The sequence below is a fragment of the Meleagris gallopavo genome, chromosome 4 (assembly GCF_905368555.1).
Source record: "Meleagris gallopavo chromosome 4, MGAL_WU_HG_1.1, whole genome shotgun sequence".
Lineage (NCBI taxonomy): Eukaryota > Metazoa > Chordata > Aves > Galliformes > Phasianidae > Meleagris > Meleagris gallopavo.
This window is the reverse complement of record NC_139407.1, coordinates 31,428,349-31,447,196: the sequence shown is the minus strand read 5'-3', so window position 1 is coordinate 31,447,196 and position 18,848 is coordinate 31,428,349.

The window sequence follows — 18,848 nt, the reverse complement described above, 5'->3', positions numbered from 1 at the left end:
GGCACACAGCAGGATGGGTGCTGCGAGGCCCATACCTCACACTTGTTCTTCAACAATATGGAGTTTGCAGTATTGCAGCATTTGCCAGGTAAATGCCTCTGCAAATCTACCTTGTGCTGCCAGTGGCTACAGTGAATGTTGTATGCCTTACCATAAGCTGAAAAAAGTGGATGCATTATTATTGTTTACTATTCACTAACACTGGTGTAGCATAGCAGGGAGTCTCAAGCAGCAGCAGCAGCTTCCTGGCCATTATCTGCTGCTGCCGGTGGCTATGTGTGTGCAGTGTGATGGTGTTACACTCATGAAGGACCTGCTATCAGAGAGTGGTACCAGCTGGTAAAAACAGAAAAATGAAGCAGAGAAAATCTGGCTCAGCTTTATTTATCTCCTCATGTGAGCAGTGTCACAAACGCTCCTGTGGTAAATAGCAGAAAATGAAGAAGAGGTAAGAAGTGTGACTGACATCAGTTTTTAATCGAGGACTATACAGCTATTTTTGCAAAATGAGCAATTTTGTCTATTGCTGGTCACACATGCTGTTTAATTTCTCTCTCCTTCCTGCGGTGCATCTTCTTTTTCTCTTGTACGTGGAAATCAAATGAAGTGTCATCAGGAGCCAGTTTTTAACATTAAATGTTCCCCTGTATGTGTGTGCGTTCAGATTTGCCTGAAAGATTAGGACCTTTTGGTACAAGATGCTGTAGAAGCAAAATGAAATAATATCTGCTCTACAGTGATTATGTTCTAATTGACAAAGGGAAAGTGACTGTGTGTAGTTTTTCTGGTGTTTCTATGATGCTTGAAACAGTGGGGCCAGGGCTTGAAGTGCTGTTATAACTCAAGTCAGTATATATAATTCTCAGTTTTCTGGAAGAAGGGTGTTGCAGAGTGACTTTCTTACTGTAATTTGAGCAGGATGAAGCAGGCTTGTGGCCTGAAATGTGAGCTCCAAGTTCCTTGGCAGAGTTTCAAGACGAGCACATCTCTCTCTGCCACATCGGAAAGGCTCAAATGAGAGAAGGGACTTGGGGTCTTCTCGCTTTAACCCCGAAGGGCTGTTTCACTTGGCAAGTGACAGTCCCTTCCTGCACAGCTGCTTTGCCCACCTGTTTTCTCAGGGCAGGCGTTAATTCTGGAAGTTGATTAGGTCTGGAGAGAATGTTGCCAGTCCTGGTGGTGAGATGTTGGAGCAGAGCTGGCAGCCCTGTGGCTGTGCTCAGGTTATGGCTCTGCATTGGGCCCTCGGCTGCCACTCTTCTGCGAACAATTGCATCAGGGCTCATTGCGAGCTGCTCTGCCCAGGGGAAACCCGCTCAGCTGGCACCTGTAGTGTTCTGTGCTGAGCCTTTCATGCCATCCCAGTAGTGCAAGTCAGTGGGATGCTCGCAAATGAGCAGGAATGTTTGATCTGGTCCTGTAATTTTGTTAACTGTTTCTCCTTATATTAATTTACATTTGGGTGATTCAGTAAGAAATTACAGCAGAATTTAATAAGACTAATATTAAAAAATCAATATCAGGTCTGCATAGTTCCATCTGATTAGCAGTTTTTCCTCTTGATTAAATTATGCATTTTTAATACAAGCCCTTCATTTGTGATAATGTGGCACTGTAGCCCTTTGTGCAAAGTGAGCATATTTCAGTGCCCCCTTTGCTGCTGCTGGATGCAAATCTCCTTGTTCCTCAGGATTTTTTTTCTGTACCCATCACACTGCTTGCCTAGAATAAAAGCTCATTGTAAATCTTGATTATTCTTGGAAATAACTCACGCTTAATTCCTAGGCTTGATATGTTTCATCCTTGAGTGCATAAAAAATAGATATAATCAAAAATCAAAATTTGTCTGGGAGAAATTGTTGGTAGTACTTTCCAGTACTTTTTTCCACATAAAGTGGATTTATTTATTTATTTATTTATTTAGAAACACACAAACTGAATTTAAACCGTTTTTCATTTTGGGTTGGAGAGCCGAAGTGGAATAAAGTTATTTTAGGACTTTTTGTGACAATTTTTACCAGGGTGAGAATTGAGAATTAATTCACCCAACTATAATCTAAGTAAATCATTCTTCAAGACTGCTAGCAGCAAAGTGTGGTCAAAATTATGGTAGCAAGATTCAGGATCTCATTGAAGTGCATAGTAAGATGTGTGTTGAGTTCAGCGTTTCCTCATCCCTGAAGGTGCCCAAGGTCAGGTTGGTTGGGAACCCTGGGAAGCCCAATCTGGTGGAGCAACCAGCCCATGGCAGCATCCCATTGGGCTTGGTGGGCTTTAGGATACCGTCCAACCCAACCCGTTCTGTGATTCCATGACTGTATGCCAGGACATCGTGTAGATAGGGTGAATGACTTAGCAGGTATTCCTCTTTCTGAAACCCCCAAAATTTTAATTTGGAGTGCATTTTGTGAGAGGTTGATTACAGATCCATCATTTTTTATGTGAATGGCCAAGACACGTTCACCCAGTTCCACCTCATTGCACTTTCTCACCAAAGCATTATATTAGGCCGGAGAGCTATGAAAAATGGTGAGACTTCTATTGGGTGGGGGTCCTTGCCCAGCATCACTGCCAGCGAGTATGCACAGATGTGCCTTACTTCATGGTTCAGAGTGAGACCTGGTCTAGTTAAATGAGGCCTGTTTTGAAGCCATAAATCCTCCATGGGCACATACTGTGTTTGTGTGATTTCAGAGGAAGCGTTTATTTTGAATATTTTTAATGAAGGAGTTAGTTGAAGATGGAAATAATACTCTGGCCATGATTCTGAGCACATGCACACATTTCTTTTGAAGTCACTTACAACACTGGTACTGTACTAAGGCAAACTGAAATGATGATAGTGGAGGTGGGCTGACATTGCTGCCTTAGTGCTTCTGCCCTTTGGGGGACTGACATGTAATGTGAACACTGGGCACTGTTCTTCTATGGGCTATCCTTGCTGATGTGTTTCAGAATCCACCTGTGCAGGATGTCTGATTAATTAGCCAATATTAATTACTTTCTTGTCAGACAGAGTTATGTTTTATTCTTAACTAATGGTGATCTCTGCTTTTTAACTGTGATGGAGCAGCTACAAGGGGGATGAAGTTTAGTTTTGAGGGAGGAAGTGGAGTGGCAGTTAATTTTTGGAAGATGATTCAAAAGCAGAGTTCCTGCTACTTAGAACAAGAGTGCTGAGTGCCTTATGAATCCTCCCCGTAAATAATGCCATGCATTGAGCACGTTGCCCTTCCCGTCTCCCTTTCAGTGCTGTGCACACACAGAAGCAAGTGTTGCACAATTGCTTGCTGGGATTTTGCAAAAAAACACACAGGACCTGAAAAAGAATAGTCATGTACCTGAAACCTGAAAAAGAATACTCATGTAGAAAAATTTCCCGAGTTTCGATTTGTGTATTTGTTCCCTAAAAGCCATTTTAGTTCCATGTTTGCTGATCCCTCCCTTGTCAGAATCAGAGGCATGAGGGCACACCAGCTAAACACAGACATAACTGAGGTGATGTGCTCTTGGCACGTGTTCAGGGGTAAGAAGAGCATGACAGGACATATGCAGCTCCAAACTGCTGCTGGAAAAGGATTTTGCGTCTTGCTGCATCCGCCTCTGTCCTCAAGTAGGCATCACATGGGAAATGCTGGTGTTTTTCTCCAAAGCATCAACCTTTTTCATCTCAGAACTGTGTAGCTCTGAAGCCACATGGCACTTGCAGTGTTTCTTTGGTACTCAACCCTGGTAGAATGGTGGAGAAAAGATAGGAAAGCATAACATCCTGAGGAGTTCAGTTGAGACAGTATGGTTCTCAGTCGCCAAACTTCCATCACTTCTCTCAGGACATCTGTGTTTATGTAATATAAGCTTGAAAAATTCTTTAATTAAAAAAAAAATCCTTATATGACAAGATTGAAAAGAAGGTATGAAAGCAATGTGCTGGGGCAGAAATAAACAAGATATCTGTGAAACAAATCTTTGGAAGGAAGGGGGTTGATCTCCAGTAGTAAATGTGATCCTGCCCAAAGAGACAGTGCTGGAGGACTCACCTGGGATTCATACAAAAGTCCTCAGATCACCAGCACCCTTTGTGACAGCCAGCATGAATTGGAGCCATGCAGTAATCAAGAGCTTAGATAAAGAGCATGTTTCTCCACTAGGGAATCTGTGTTGTATAAATCTGTACTTTAACGGGTTCAAGTCTCAGGGGCTGGCATGCTCCCATTGAAATGCTTTTTCTAGGGGTAGATAAAAGCCTCCCATAAATAAAGCTTTGAAATCTTCCAGGAGAGGTTAGCAATACAAATATGGGTGCACAAAGCTCAGTGCAAGCAATAATTCCACAGATTTTTATTAGGAAGTAGATATATGGGAGCAACTATGCATGATAAATCAACTTATCTGCCTCTTTACTGGGTTTTATGATAGGCATTAGCAGTAGTGACTGTCACAAAGATCATAACTGCTTTATTTCAAATGTCTTTATAAGGCATAGTCAAATACAAGCAGTTGTTGTTATTCTTAAATATAAACTCTTTTTCCCTACGTTGAATGGATTATATAGTGTTCCTGGTAAACTTTACACTTGCAGGGCCAAGGAAGGGAAGGAAGAAATTCTCATTCTTATATTTTAATTGTTTGCTTGAAGGTGGTTCCAAGCAACGCCTCTCTGCCAATGGGGCAGTTTGGGGAATCTATGGGGAGCATGGGGGTGACCCCGCCTCTCCTTCAAGGTGCTGGAGTGAGTTTTGCTATTGCAGTGCTGATGCCAATGGCAAAACGCAATGTTTAATCATTCTCAAATGTCTCCTTGAATAAATCAGCTTATATGTAATCTGATTATACATATAATATAGACATATAAATTAAGTAGATAATCTGTAAATAATAGCATTGCCAACAAAATTGTTTTAATAAAGGGCTAGTGATGCAGTTCTGCATTAAAAAAAATGTTTCTGTTGTTCAAGAGTAGGGCTTTCAAAGACATTTAAAAGAGTTTTGTGCCCAATTTTAGACATGTAAATGTCCATATCTGCTGCTGACTTAAATACCTGTGGGGATCTTGGCACTCAGCTTGGATTAGGAATTCTCTGGAGATCCTGATAAGCCTTGGGAAGGGGAAGCTTTTACGTTGGTATTGAAGAAATATGTCCATGCACTTTTCTTAAATTCTCACTCAATGCATCCCGTATGGTGCACAACTGGGTGAGATCCATACCAAATAGACGTGAAATATGTTGCTTTGGAGTGGCTCTTTGTGGATTCCTGTTGTACACAAGACGACAAACAGTATCACGTAAGACAGTAGCAGTATAGAAGATGCATCATTAAGATTGGAAAAGACCTCTAAGATCATCTAGTCCAACCACCAACCCATGCCTACTAACCATGCACAACTCAGTGCCACATCTCTTCTTGGACACCTTCAGGGATAGTGAATCCACCACCTGCCTGGACAGCCTGTGCCACTGCTTCACCACTTTTTGTGAGAAGATGATTTTCCTAATCCCAACCTGAACCTCTTCCAGTGCGATGTGAGGCCAATCCCTCTTGTCCTATCACTGTTATGTGGGAGAAGAGGCCAACTCCATCTCACCACAGTCTCTTCTCAGTTGCAGAGAGCTACAAGGTCTCCCCTGAGCCTCCTCCTCTCCAGACTGAACAATCCCAGTTCCCTCAGTCACTCTCAGTAAGACTTGTGCTCCACATCCTTGACAGCTTCACTGCCCTTCTCTGGACACACTCAGGGCCTCAGTATCCTTCTTGTAGTGAGAGGCCCAAAGCACAGTACTCAGGGTGCAGCCTTACCAGTGATGAGAAGAGAGGAACGATCACCTCCTGCGCCTGCTGGCTGCACGATTTCTGGTAGAGGCCAGGATGTAGTTGGCCTTCTTGGCCACCTGGGCACACTGCTGGCTCATGTTCAGCCAGATGTTGACTAACACTCCCGGATCCTTTTCCTATGTGCAACTTTCCTGCCCCTCTGCTCCCAGCCTGCAGCATTGCTATAGAGGTGAGGTAGGCTTATCTAGCTGTTTTGTCTTTGGTTGGTCATCTTTCTTGGCCACATTTGTGGCAAATCCACTCCTTTCAGACTCTCCTGTCTTCAATAAAATGACTCATAGCTTCCCTGGAGAATAATCAGGGACGTAATTGTAACCTTCCTCCTCTATGGTTAGTCCTGCAAAATAGTGCTTAGTCCATATGGTGCTGCTGACACTATAGAAATGATGGTATGGATTAATTACAGCTGGGGACGTTATGAAGGGGGGAGCTTTGTGTGCGTTGTTCTCCCATGAGCTGCGCAGTTGCGAAGCAACCTGACACGTCTGCCAGGGCTGTCTAAGAAACTATTAGCCAGTTGCTACCTCCTGTGCTCAAGAGCTGCAGGCAATTTCACAGTAATAGTTTCTCGGTTTCTTTCACGCAGGCAACCGTGGTGCTGAGATACTGACTTAAATATGTATCACAGAATGGCATCCTTAATAGAGGCTTTACGGTTACAAAATGTATAGGGGTAATCCACAAAGGCTGGTTGCAGCTGACAGCTTCGTTATTGCTCTGAAGATGCGTGTCGGGCACTGCAGACCCAGAGCAGGGCAAAGCCATAGGAACGGACAGCTTTGATTCAGGTCCCAGGGATGATTCCTCATCCCAGCTGCATGGGCTCAGGGATAAAATCAGAAGCCACTACCCAGGGAGTCCCAAAAAATGTAGTGTTACTGGCACTGTAGAGAAGAGCAGGTGAGTCACTGTGAGTCTGGAATGCTCCCCGGCTTGCAGATAGGCCCACAAGCTGACTTCCTTGTCACAGAATCATTTCAATTGGAAGGGACCTTTAAAGGCTACCTGGTCCAACTTCTCTGCAAGGAACAGGGACACCTACAGCTACCTCAGGTGCTCAGAGCCCTGTCAAGCCTGACCTGCAGTGCCTCCAGCAACAGTACATCCACCACCTCTCTTGGCAACCCGTTCCAGTGCTTCACACGCTTACTGTAAAAAGCCTTTTCCTTATATCCAATCTAGGGAAAAAAAAAATAATCTGCCAATCCAAGGAGAAGGAAGGCTTTTATGCAACTGGCCTGAGAGTAGAAGTCACCTAGTGTGGTCTGACATCTAAATGAGTAATTTACCTTTTCATTTTTTTAGTAAGAGTGAAGCTGAATTTGAAAGCAAAGGCAGTTTGAGCATGTGCGTGTGTAGATTTAAAACTCAAGGTGGATGAATAAGGTAGGAGATCACTGTGGTAACTGGATTGATAGCATCATTTAACTCCTTAGAAAACTACCCAAATCTGCAGAGTTAGGGCAAGGTCTCAGTTTTGGCAGTGCCATCAGGTTGAGCACATAGTGCCCAGAGACATCTCCTGCTGCACCACTTCCCCTTAGCAGTATTCCCTGCACAAATAGAGAAAAAAATCCCCTAAAGGGCTCGGCCCTGGAGGGATGCATTAGCTGGCATCATTTTCTCAGTCGTCAAGTTTCAGCAATTCAGAACAAGCAGTGATGTCTCTCCGTATGGCTTTAATGACATTTGCTGTCAGAGACATGAGCTACTGGAAAGGACGGGGCTGTAACTTTATTTTAAGCTGGGTAGGCTGTAGCTAAATCTCCTGAATCCCTTTCAGCTTTGGAAATGGCTTTCCCCTATCTCTGCCTTCTACCTGGTGCTTTCACATTGTGCTGAAAGGGGAATGGTAGTTTTAATCTCAAAAATGCCTTTAGGGCTTTGGAGTGGATCATTTTAAAGTTAACAGCGTTTAAAGCACATTAATGAGAGTATTCACCATAAAGCAGTTTTATTTCTGTGCGTAACTGATAAACACAAATGTGAGAGAACATAAGGGAAAATAGGTGGGGAAACAGTCGTGCTTGGACAAGCAAACAAATTGTGAATCGGCAGTGAAAAAAGGGTAACCTATTTATTTTAACATGAAAACCAGCTGTGAATTTTCCAGTGAAACCTTTTTTTTTTCTTTGGGAAAATGCTTGTTTGTCTTGAGTGAAACCACGTGTTTCCCTTTTAATTACATTCTGCTGAAAAACAGGTGAGCATTTTGCTGGCGCAGGACTGAGGGAAAACAAGTTTCTACCAGGAGCTTTGTAGCCACCATTTAGTGGCGAACAACGCATGCCTTCCCCCACCCCAGTATATTTGCCTATCAATTTTAGGTGCTAGTTTCAAACTCGGCATGTTGCGTGGTGTTTGGAAAATGATGAACAGCCAAACTGCATGAGGAGAATAGTGCTAGCTTACTGGATAAGCTCTTAGAACTAAAATGGGAGCTGATGCTCATTCTGATTTATACTTGTGCAGACACAAGGTAATGCAAAATGGGTGAAGATAGAAGCAAATGGGACTCTTGGCTGCTATCAGGTAGGAAAAAATAATAAATAGAAAATGAAACAATTTCAAAACTAAGAAAGAAGGAGATGAGGTGGATTTTCAGGTATTGTCCCCTTTGCTTTGCCATCTGCCTCTATCAGAGCTAAAGACTGAAAGCTGAAACGTGGACTGCATATGTGTTAATGGTGATAGCACTTGTTAAAATTAACTGGGGAAAAAAATCAAGCCAATCATTCAAATCAGGCACTTGTTCAGCTCTTGAGGATGCACAATGTGATGATAAAACAAATCAATAAGCTCTCAGACTCTCTGAATATTGTCACATGTAATTAGGTTGCATGGACGGAGCTAAGCTCACCCCCCTGCCCCAACAAGCCCTATGTATCCTATCTGGAGCCAGCTGGGTGAATCTAGCTCAGAAATTTAGATTGTTGTTACACTGCTGTCCCCCAAAGGATGCTTATTAAGTGAAAAAGGGGCTAGAGTTCTAATAGCAATGCAACTATAGTGATACTCTTCTTTTAACAGGAGTGGAAATCAGCTTGTAAAAGCTGTTAGGACCCAAAGGAAAATATTAGCTTTACTAGATACCCCAGCGGCTCTTGGGCTCGTGTAAATGGCATTTCCTAGCAGGCATGCTGCAAGAGGGACCATGCTGACTTTTTGCAGGTGCTCATCATTCTCACACAGATACCGAGGTTTTGAAGGCAGTGTAGAGAGTTGCGTGACCTGCTGAAAATCAGTCTTCTCATACATCTGGCATTTCTCACCCAAGTTGCCATTGCCCAAGTCTCCTGTCATTATTCAGATTTGTGCAAGGCCAAGCAGGATAGGTTTTAGGGAGGAGAAATCCTCCTCGTCCTGTCCCACTGTGCTGCAGCGCTGAGGAGCTTGAACAGATTGAAATGCAAAGCAGAAAATAATAATAAAAAAGTCATGTAATAATGCATTTACATTACCACTGAGCTCTGGGCTCCACAACAATTTTAACTTAGTTCCCAAGAGGCCATAGAGTAGTTTTTATTGTGGACGTGTTTACTTTAATATTGTAACAGCTGCGTGTAAAGTAATTGATTTGTAGTCACCATGGCAACTATAACCTTGTATTTTCTAATGCCAGGGCTCAAAATGTTAACCTGTGTTTATTGTGGGTTTGGTTGTTGTTTTTTTTTTTGCCACAGAATTCACATTCCATTTCCTTCATTTCTGGTGGGTGTTGTTTGTTTTCTTTAGCAATGTTTTTAAGATAAGAAGTTTTAAAACAACTAGTGCTTCCTGCTACAATGCTGTGTTCATCAGCACTGGTGGCAGGTTAAATGCATTTCTAATCACAGTAAACCATAAGAAATGTTAAATTATAAAAGAGCCTATATCATTTTTGCCTGATTCTTTAGCCTAATCTGCTACAGCTTCAATGTTGGAAAATAGTATCCAAAACAGAAGTAGGTGGCTTAAGAACTCCAACCAGTTCATGCCAGCTGTATTTTATTAGCACTAATTTCAGAGGGGCTGGAGCCAGCCTTTAAATCCAGCAGCTTTGGTCTTGGAAGTGTTTGGTGTCCAGCAGCCTTGCTACTGATATTAATGGTAGGAGCTGGCTATTGCTGTTGATTAACTTGCTCTGTGGGTAGTCCTGCCAGGTAAGCCCCTAAGAGGTGTATAATTGTACCTTTTAAAAAAGGGGATTCTTGTTCTCTCTCCTCTTCATGATGTTGATTCTCCCTTTCTGGTCCTACGGGACAGCAGAATTATTATTTGTTCTTTGCATTTCTTTTGGGGTTTTCTGAAATGGCCTCTTTGTTCTTTGCCGTGTGTTCTCTTTAGCTTTTTCCTCTTTTGTGGACTTGGTATTGAACTGAGAGGTACAACCCACTTCATAGCTTCATGAAATCATTGAAAAAAATACGCTGTTTACTAGGGAACTTTTGAAAATAGAAAACAGAGCCCTGCCCTCCTATCACAGAGTGAAGATTTTGAACCAATTTTCATGTTCTGAGTATGGAAGCTTTGCTCCCTCTTCTTCCTACTAAATAGTTTGTTACCAAATTTACTCTTAACTGCAACAACGGGGATCTTCAAAACTAGTAAGAAGTAGCTGAGTGCTCAACAATTGCAATGAAGCAAATGAGGATTCAGGTGGTTAAGTGTTTTAACATGAAGAAAGCAGAACCTTCTTCAGTCCTGTAGCAAAGTTGCTTGTGGTGTGGATTAATGATTGGACTAAATGACTAAGTGGTCTTCTCCAACCTTAATGATTTTCTGATTAGCCATGTGAGTAGCAAAGGCGATACATTTGTTTGCTGCAAAAGTGAGCTTTGGGCTTGTGGTTTATTTGCAAATGTGTGTCTGAAACTTGGAAGCAGTTTAATGTATTTAAGCAATTGAATAGTTCTGGTAAAGTTTAGGCATTTAGATGTTTAGCCTGTGGCTGAGGAGAGCCCAAAAGCGTTCACTGAGGCATTTGTTGAAGTGTGTTGAGTCAGGGGCTAGGAATTTGTGATCTGTACTGCTGCATCTCTGTGTCACAGTGCCTGGCATACAGCAGGGTCAATAGCATGAATATTTTCACATGGATAATTGATAAGCTGATGCTCTGTCGGTCTGATGTAAGATCATTCTGCCTTTATGTCTGTATCTGCCACATGTTCATTCAGATAGCCCAAAGCACTTTTTGCTGATGTTCATAGAATCATAGAATGGTTTTGGTTGGAAGATCACCTAGTTCCAGCCTTCCTCTAGACCAGGTTGCTCAAAGCCCCATCCCGCCTGGCCTTGAATGCTTCCACGGAGGGGCATTCACAACCTCACTGGGCAACCTGTTCTAGTGTCTCACCACCTCACCATAAAGAATTTCTTCCTAATATCTAGTCTAAGTTCCAGTTTAAAGGCATTTCCCCTCGTACTTTTGCTATCTGCCCTTATAAAAAGCCCCTCCCCAGCTTTCCTGTAGGCTCCGTTCACATCCTGAAAGGCTGCTATTTTAAGGTCCCCCTGGAGTCTTCTCTTTTCCAAGGCTGAAGAGCCTCAGCTCTCTCAGTCTGTCCCTACAGCAGAAGTAATCTTCTGCATTACCTTCCCTATGGAGCCAGTGGCTGAGCTGTTATGGCGCTATCAGTGTTAAAGCTAGCAGGTTCATGGCACAAATAAATCCTTGTTTGTACAGCCTTCCTGGGGCTGCAGGTGAGCTGGAAATGCCTGGAAGAAAAGATCCAGGTAAAGGAGAGATCAAGGAACAAAATAAATAAATAAATAGGAAATATTGCTGAGAGTACTTTTTAGGAAGAAGTGTATGTGAGTTCTGGGGTGTTGGTAAAAGATCAATGGGGAAAGATTTTTTACTTTTCTTTTGCTAATTCTTGTCCTTTGCATGATGGTGCTGCGGCCAAAGAGCAGTTGGGCAGTTCTTCACATTCTGGAGATGAGGAAGGCTGCTTCCATGGGTCTAATGGGGCCACAGAAAATCTTTTAGATGCCTTGGCTGAGATGGTATTTAATTTAAAGGAAAAGTCATTCTGGTCAGAATGGATACATTCCTCCCTTTGGGCCAGGGTTCAGTGATGGTATCAGGTGCTGTTTAAGAGGTGTGGATGTAAAAGCCATCTGTAGTCCCAGATACATGACCCAGTGGTTAAGTAGTGGAGTAACATGCCAACACAGCCGGCTGCTCCCTAAATGTGTAGCCAGTAAGTGTTTGATTCCATTTTCAAATTGCTTTGTGGGTGCTAAGTGGAGCTATTGTATTACTGACAATTAACGCGCTTCTCTCCCAGAGGCTGCTCGGGTGCTGCTTGGCCCCAACACATCAAGTGATGCAGGCTCATGTAGTGGGTGGGCTGCCCTGTTACGGAGGATGAAGATAATGGAAAGGTATTCTTTTCCTGCTGAAAAATGAGCCTTTTCAGACCATGTTGCCATAGAGTCTCTGCACTCTGGGGGCCAGACCCTTTGCAGGCAGCTTTACACAGAGGGTGAGAAGGCGGCCACCTGCATCCACATCTCAGTTTGCCACCTTGGCTGGCTTCAGCTTAGCTTCAGCTACATGTTGACTTAATTCTGCCAGTTCGTAGCAGCTGTAACTCTAATTTTAATGATGTTTATCATTCTCTTTTTACGGCACTGCCTTTACTCTGGGTGGAGATGGAGATAGGAGAAATAACTTGGGACTCCTGGACCTACGTGTAATGAATGTGATATTTCATATGTGCTCTGGAGAGACTGGGGGGGGGGACTGAGTTGAGAAACGTGGGTGTAAGCAGCTTCTAATAAGGCATATTCATGTGCCAAAGTGAATCATTCTGGTTCATTGGGTAAATATGTATTAAAGTAATTTTCAAAATACTTCCATGCAGCCAATGAGCTGGAAAGGGTCAGTCCAACCATGCATTATTTTTTAATGCATACACTTATTTATTGAAGAGAAGGAGGAACACAAGATCTTTCCGGTTATTTGCCCAGCCAAAGGCATCTTTAATTTCTTCTGGCTCTGCATCTGTTTGGAAGGAGAGTCAGAACTGCTCATGCCTGGCCTTGGGAGCGCCCAGTGAAGGGGTCCAGATCCACCACAACAGGACAAGGACTATAACTGCATCTTGCCCTCTTACCACATTTTGCCTGAAATCCTGTGAGACAGAAGGCCTTGGAACAAGCCCATGAAAAATGGGTAAGACACCCTGCTGTTTTGAAGAATTTTTGAGAATGTTTCTAGGATTAAGCATGAGCAGAAACCCAGTGACTTGGTCTTGATTTTTTTTTTTTTTACAGTGTGCAGAGCAGGACCTGCACGCCTGTAAACTTTCTAGCACTGTAGTGTGGCACCTGATGAACTCTGATGAGCTGCGGGTAGGCAGCAGCTGTGAGATGGTTTTTCAGGCTCATGGTAGAGCTTCCTTGTTTAAATTCCAGCTAGTTATATCTTTAGGAGCCTACGTCCAGTTTTGGAAGAGGATATAACATGGATGAAGGCCTTATTTTTGAAGGTTCACTGCAGGAAATTTGGAGTCAGTAGCAGAAATATGATTGAAGTTGGATTAATTCATGTGTTTTTAGATCAGCTTATTTATTTATTTATTTTTCAGTAAATCATAAAAAACAAAGGTCTGTGACAGTTTGCCAGAGGCATGCAGCTGCTAGCCCTGCTATTATGTAACCTGGGGGCCAATAGGGGGAAGAACTTTGTACCAAGCCCCAGACCATTCACGGGACGTTTTATCTTTATGAATGGTCTTAGCACCTAAGAGTAAAGGCAGAACAGCAGAAATGTCCGCTTCACACACCTAAACAACAGGAGCAATTAGTAATTAGCTTCCTTTGTAGGAAAAGAGCATTTTAAAAACAAGCAGGAATTTGCATGTGCCATGTTACATCACTAATACCTCTGCAACTATAGTACTTCTTAGGCATACACAGACGATTCATGTTCCTGATTAAGGTTTACAATTTGCTGTAATTGTATTTTTAAATAAAACTTCAAGTGCTAAATAAAGAAAATGTCAGAGCTCTTTAACCATGGAAAAAAGGTCTAGTGCAAAGGCACAGCTGTAGGACATCATGGGAGCAGAATAAAACAGGAGGCTTTTTAAACCACTATTTTTGCCTTAATAAAGAAAAGTCTCTGTGCCTGATGGCCAGAGGCGCTGGGAGCAGTGGAATACATCACAACAGCTTCCTCCAGTGTGTGCTGGAGGAACAACAGCAGACAGAAGCTCATAGAGAGTTGGGACCACAGCACTGTGGTTTGCAGAGCAGAGATGCTCTATCCTGATGAATCTACTGATGGTTATTATATCCAGGGATATGTGTGTGTGTATTTACATATACATAGGAACAATATACTCATTTCCTACAAACGATAATAGATGTTGTTGATGGTTATAACAATTATGCATAATCTTTTTATCTGCATTTTTCCCCATTTATTGCAGTGGTATCCCAGCCTGATACTCTTTTTATACCCACAGCTACAAGGGATTCTTCTGTTTTAGTGGTCTTTGAAGCAAAATATTAGGGAATTAGATGCTTAAGATTAAGGGTTAAAAACAGAGCTGAAATGAAGCAGTACTTTCAAGTGAATGGAACTTTTTGTATTATGAATGTTAATATTTTTATTAGTATTGGTCTCTTCATAGTGCTGCTATCCATTTGCCTACAAGTACAGCAGACGGAGTAACATGGGTGCCCTAAGCATGCCAGCAAGTCCTTGCTTACTCTATCACCAAAACACACTCCAGCGGCCTTTAACAATTCTTGTTTTTCTCAGCACCAGTAAAAACGGTGCAAACTAATCCTTGACTGTAGAAAATTGCTGCAAGCAAGCACCTGAGAACATTTTTTTTTTTTTTAGTGTTGATGTGCTGGCTTTATGTTCTCCCCCCCCCCCCGCCCCTCCCACTGTTCCTTCTTTTCTTCCCCATCTTAAACATTTTTTTCTCTTTTACACATACTGGGAAAGATACAGTGATAACAATTCAAGTTTTTTGGTCTGTGTTAATTTCTTTCTTGTGACTGTGTGAGCTACCTGAATTTGCAGGATGCAAGGAGCAGAGCTGGGGCATAACTGGCATTTTGTGGAGATGGGAGAATGCCTAGCTTCTTGCTTTTAGTGTGATTATTCATCAAGAAGAATACACTGCTTTGTAAATATGACATCCTCCTGGCCCTCCCTCTTTAGAAAGGCTAAAGTCTGTATCAAGCCCCATGAAGCTGCCCCTGGAATAACATCTTGCATTTTCTGTTATTGCCCTTCAAAACGAAAGATGTGGAAGCGGCCCAGAAGCTCTGCCTGTTTAGCTTGATAAAGAGCAAACTGAAAAGTGATTTGATCAAAGACTGAACGAAGCCGTGTTTTCTTTAGCTAAAGAGCTCTTCAGCTGAGCACACAAGGTTGCAACAAGATTTGAAGGCAGAAAGCTACAAAACAAAGGGCAGATTTTAACAAGGGAATTAACTGTTGAAACAGTTCACCAGGAGTTGTGGTGCATCTCCTTTTGCCTCAAGTCTTTACAACAAAACTCTATGCCTCTCTTGAAAATGTGTTATGAGTCAGACTCAAAGCTTCTAGCCCAGCTGCAGGATAGCTGAGTAGTAAATTCATCACTCACTGTTTATAGCCTTCTGACCCTTAAATGATTTCTAGCTGAGCTTTAGTTTGGGATACGTATGAGGAGAAAATGCAAAATGTCCTTTTTGAACAGGATCACAAAATAGTTTCAGAAGTCCTTTAAAATCTGTTGCTATTTATTCTAATGTTGTTTCTGGTGGCTTATCAAACATCTGAGCAGTCTGGTGCCCCTTTCTTTAGGGGACACCAGAGCTGAAACTCAGATATGCTAGAGTAAGAAACTCCCATTCTGTCTCTGGATTTGCTTCTCTTTAATCTTCTTAATTGTCAGTTGAAAGCAGATACTTGGAATATTCTTATTCTATTCAGTTACGTAAATTAACCCTCCAGTTTTTTTAACCACGCTCATCAAGCATACTTAAAATCTAAGTTCAAAATCATTTTTGATGTTGAAAATGCTGAGCAATAATTTTCAGGTCACTTAGGTTTTCTTAGTCATAAATAATCTTGTATTTCATGACTCTCAAATATATTTGCTGATTAATTTAAGTAAGCTTTTAAATTATTTGGAGGCTTGAGAATAGAAATGCTGTGGAACAGCAGAGACAGTCCAGTGAGGAATAGCAGCCATGGTGAAACTAACAATGGAGCGCTTGGTGGGGAGAAGAGAGGACCGACTGAGTCTTTGTGATGATGCTCAGGAAGGGAGTGAACAACAAAATAATTTTCCTTTCATCTGCAACTGCATGACCACTGAGGAGGAAGCACCAAAATGAGAGGGAACTGTGCGTGAAGTGCAATTAAAGTAGCAGAACAGTTGACTGCATATGATAAGATGAAACTGCAAGGCACAGCACATGACACATTATTAAAAGATGTATTTGAGTGCTTTCTTGGATGCCTACGGCACCTTCAAGGGCCTATTCACCTTTTATAACTTTTTAGAGCCAACATGATTGAAGAACAAAAACTCACGTGTTCCCATAGGAATTATGCTTGGCTTCTTGCAAAGGACAGGAGGGCTGAAATTTCTGTGAAAGCAAGAAAGGAGATATTGCAGGCCACCCTTGACAAAACCAGCACCAACAGTTGTATCTGAGCAATATGAGCGAAGAGATGAGCCTGAGGGATCATAGTTTTGTGAGAAAGTTATTTGTAACTGTGATATATAACACTACTTGCCACGGAGGTCATAATGATGTCTCCTCTCACTCAGCGCTGGACTTGCAAGTCAGGGGTATCACCCAGGGAGATACTGGTGATTGGCAAAAGATTTAATGCTTCTGTTTGATAGAAAGAGAGATTAAAATCTCGTGCTGCTGCAAGCTGACATACAAGTCCAGGAAACATGTCTCTTCTTTCTATGCTTTTGGCTGCCCAGCAATAAATCTGTTGGCCTGAGATGCCCATCCAATAACAAAAATATATTCTTTGTCATCCGAACTATTCATTGCATTTATAGATCATAGAGCTGGGTAGCGTCACGTTTGATTGAGCAATTCTCCATCTCCCCTGATTGCCTGGGACTTGCAGACTAAACAAGGTCACTGACCTGACCCCAATTACAGTGGATCAAAATAAAAAGAGGGGATGAGTGCTGTCTCTTCTTCCTCAGTCACTGCTCTTCTTAGGTTGGAGGAGAAACAACTCCTGAGCTGCTGAGAGGAATAATGACTTATATGGTGACTCCTAGCTAGCATCATGCAGTGGGATGCTGAGCTGCTAGCTGGTGTAAATCACAGGGAGCCCTTAGGGAGCCATTGAACTTCTGGGGCTACTTCCAGTTTGTGCCAGTGGAGGCACTGGTATCACACGTTTCCTTCTTCCAAGGGAGCTTTCTCCATGGAGGAGATAAAATGTGGCCCTAGCAGAAGTTGAGCTTGTCCTCCATACTGCCCGCTTTCAGCTTGCTCCAGCGCAGCCCTGTGTGCAGCTGTAGCATGAGGTGCAGTGTGAGGCGGTGGCTGGCTGCAGAGGAGATCCAGCATTTGCTGATCTCTCACTGAATTCGGATGTCAGGCCGTAAGTTATTCTAATTTATTTCTTTCATTAGAAATGCCAAAATCAAACTAAAAGGATCCTAGCCATTGGTTTATTTGCAAATAACCTCTTCTTCCTGTGGTTAAATGGATGGTTTATAAAAAAAGCAATACAAAACAAAATGGCGCCTAGTGCCCAACCCCTGAGGGCAGCCTGGGACTTCAGAAGGCCTCTTGTGCTGGTATTGCCTGTCCCTACAGCTCTGCTTACTCATTTTATTCAGCAACCCCCTACAAAAAGTAACTCCAGAATGCAGTTAGATTTTAATTTTTTTTAAATCTCTATTAAGTTGGAATTTTTTTCACATGGAAGAATTCAGTGCCGCCCCGTTGCTGCATGTGCGCTTCCACATCAGACGCCATTGTGTCAGACTGCCCCTCTGCTGCCATCAGTCACACAGCAACAGCGTGAAATGGAAGACTGGTGGGAACGTTCAACCTCTGCTGCCATACAGTTTCTCCAGGAATGGCATGTTCTGTCTCTACCAGTCAATGACTCTTTTTCTTTTTTTTTTTTTTTTTTTTTTTTTTCCCTCCTCTGGATACTTCCTGCCAGGTGTAACTTCAGGCTTTCCTTTCCATGTGCCTATGTTTTACTCGTATTTCTATGAAGTCTGGGAATAATCTTTCTATTCTATCACTGGGGGTGATTCTACCCTGTAAAACCGTTTGCTCAATTAGAGGTTTTAAATAATATCCCTACTGTTAGGCGTGGCAAAAGGAAGAGAAGCTGCCTTGCGGGCACATTGAATGGGCCATCAGAGCTGAGGCGTGCTCCCTGATGTCAGAGTAGCCATCTGAATAACAACCAAACACAGTAATTGTCTGGCCCTGCCTCTCTTTATCCAGTCAACGAGCAGCAGCCGCTGGAACAAATACTCAATAGAAGCGCAGTGGGTGACTCATTTTTCTGATCCACATTGCAAGGGGCCTAGGAATTGAGAGTTTTGCTGCAAACGGGATTTCCACTGAAAAAAAGCAAGTTGCAGAGAAAGCAGGGCAATGAAGAGCGCTTTGTTGTTTTGTTTTGCCACCTGATGAACAGGTGTCTGTTTATAGGAAGTTGCTGTTCACAATCCACCTAAGCTTTTGTGTGTCTAACATTTATCATGGTTTGTGCATATGTGTTGAACACCTTCCCCAAGCGTGCCTGGTTTGCATAGTAGCAATATGGCTTTGATTTCCCCCAGGAATCCTCATCTCTCATTTGCTGTGCTTTTACATTTCATAGTAAGTATTTGTGCTGTGGCTTTATAGTAAGTTAAGTCCATATGTCTATGTTCTGTGCTTGTTTGGCATCCAGCGTGACAAGGCTGTGTGTAAGTCATCAATTTAAAATTTTTGGTTCTTAGTTTTGTGGGTTTTGATGAAGACTTTCAGCACCAAGAATCTCCAAACTTTATCTTAATTTTTGAACG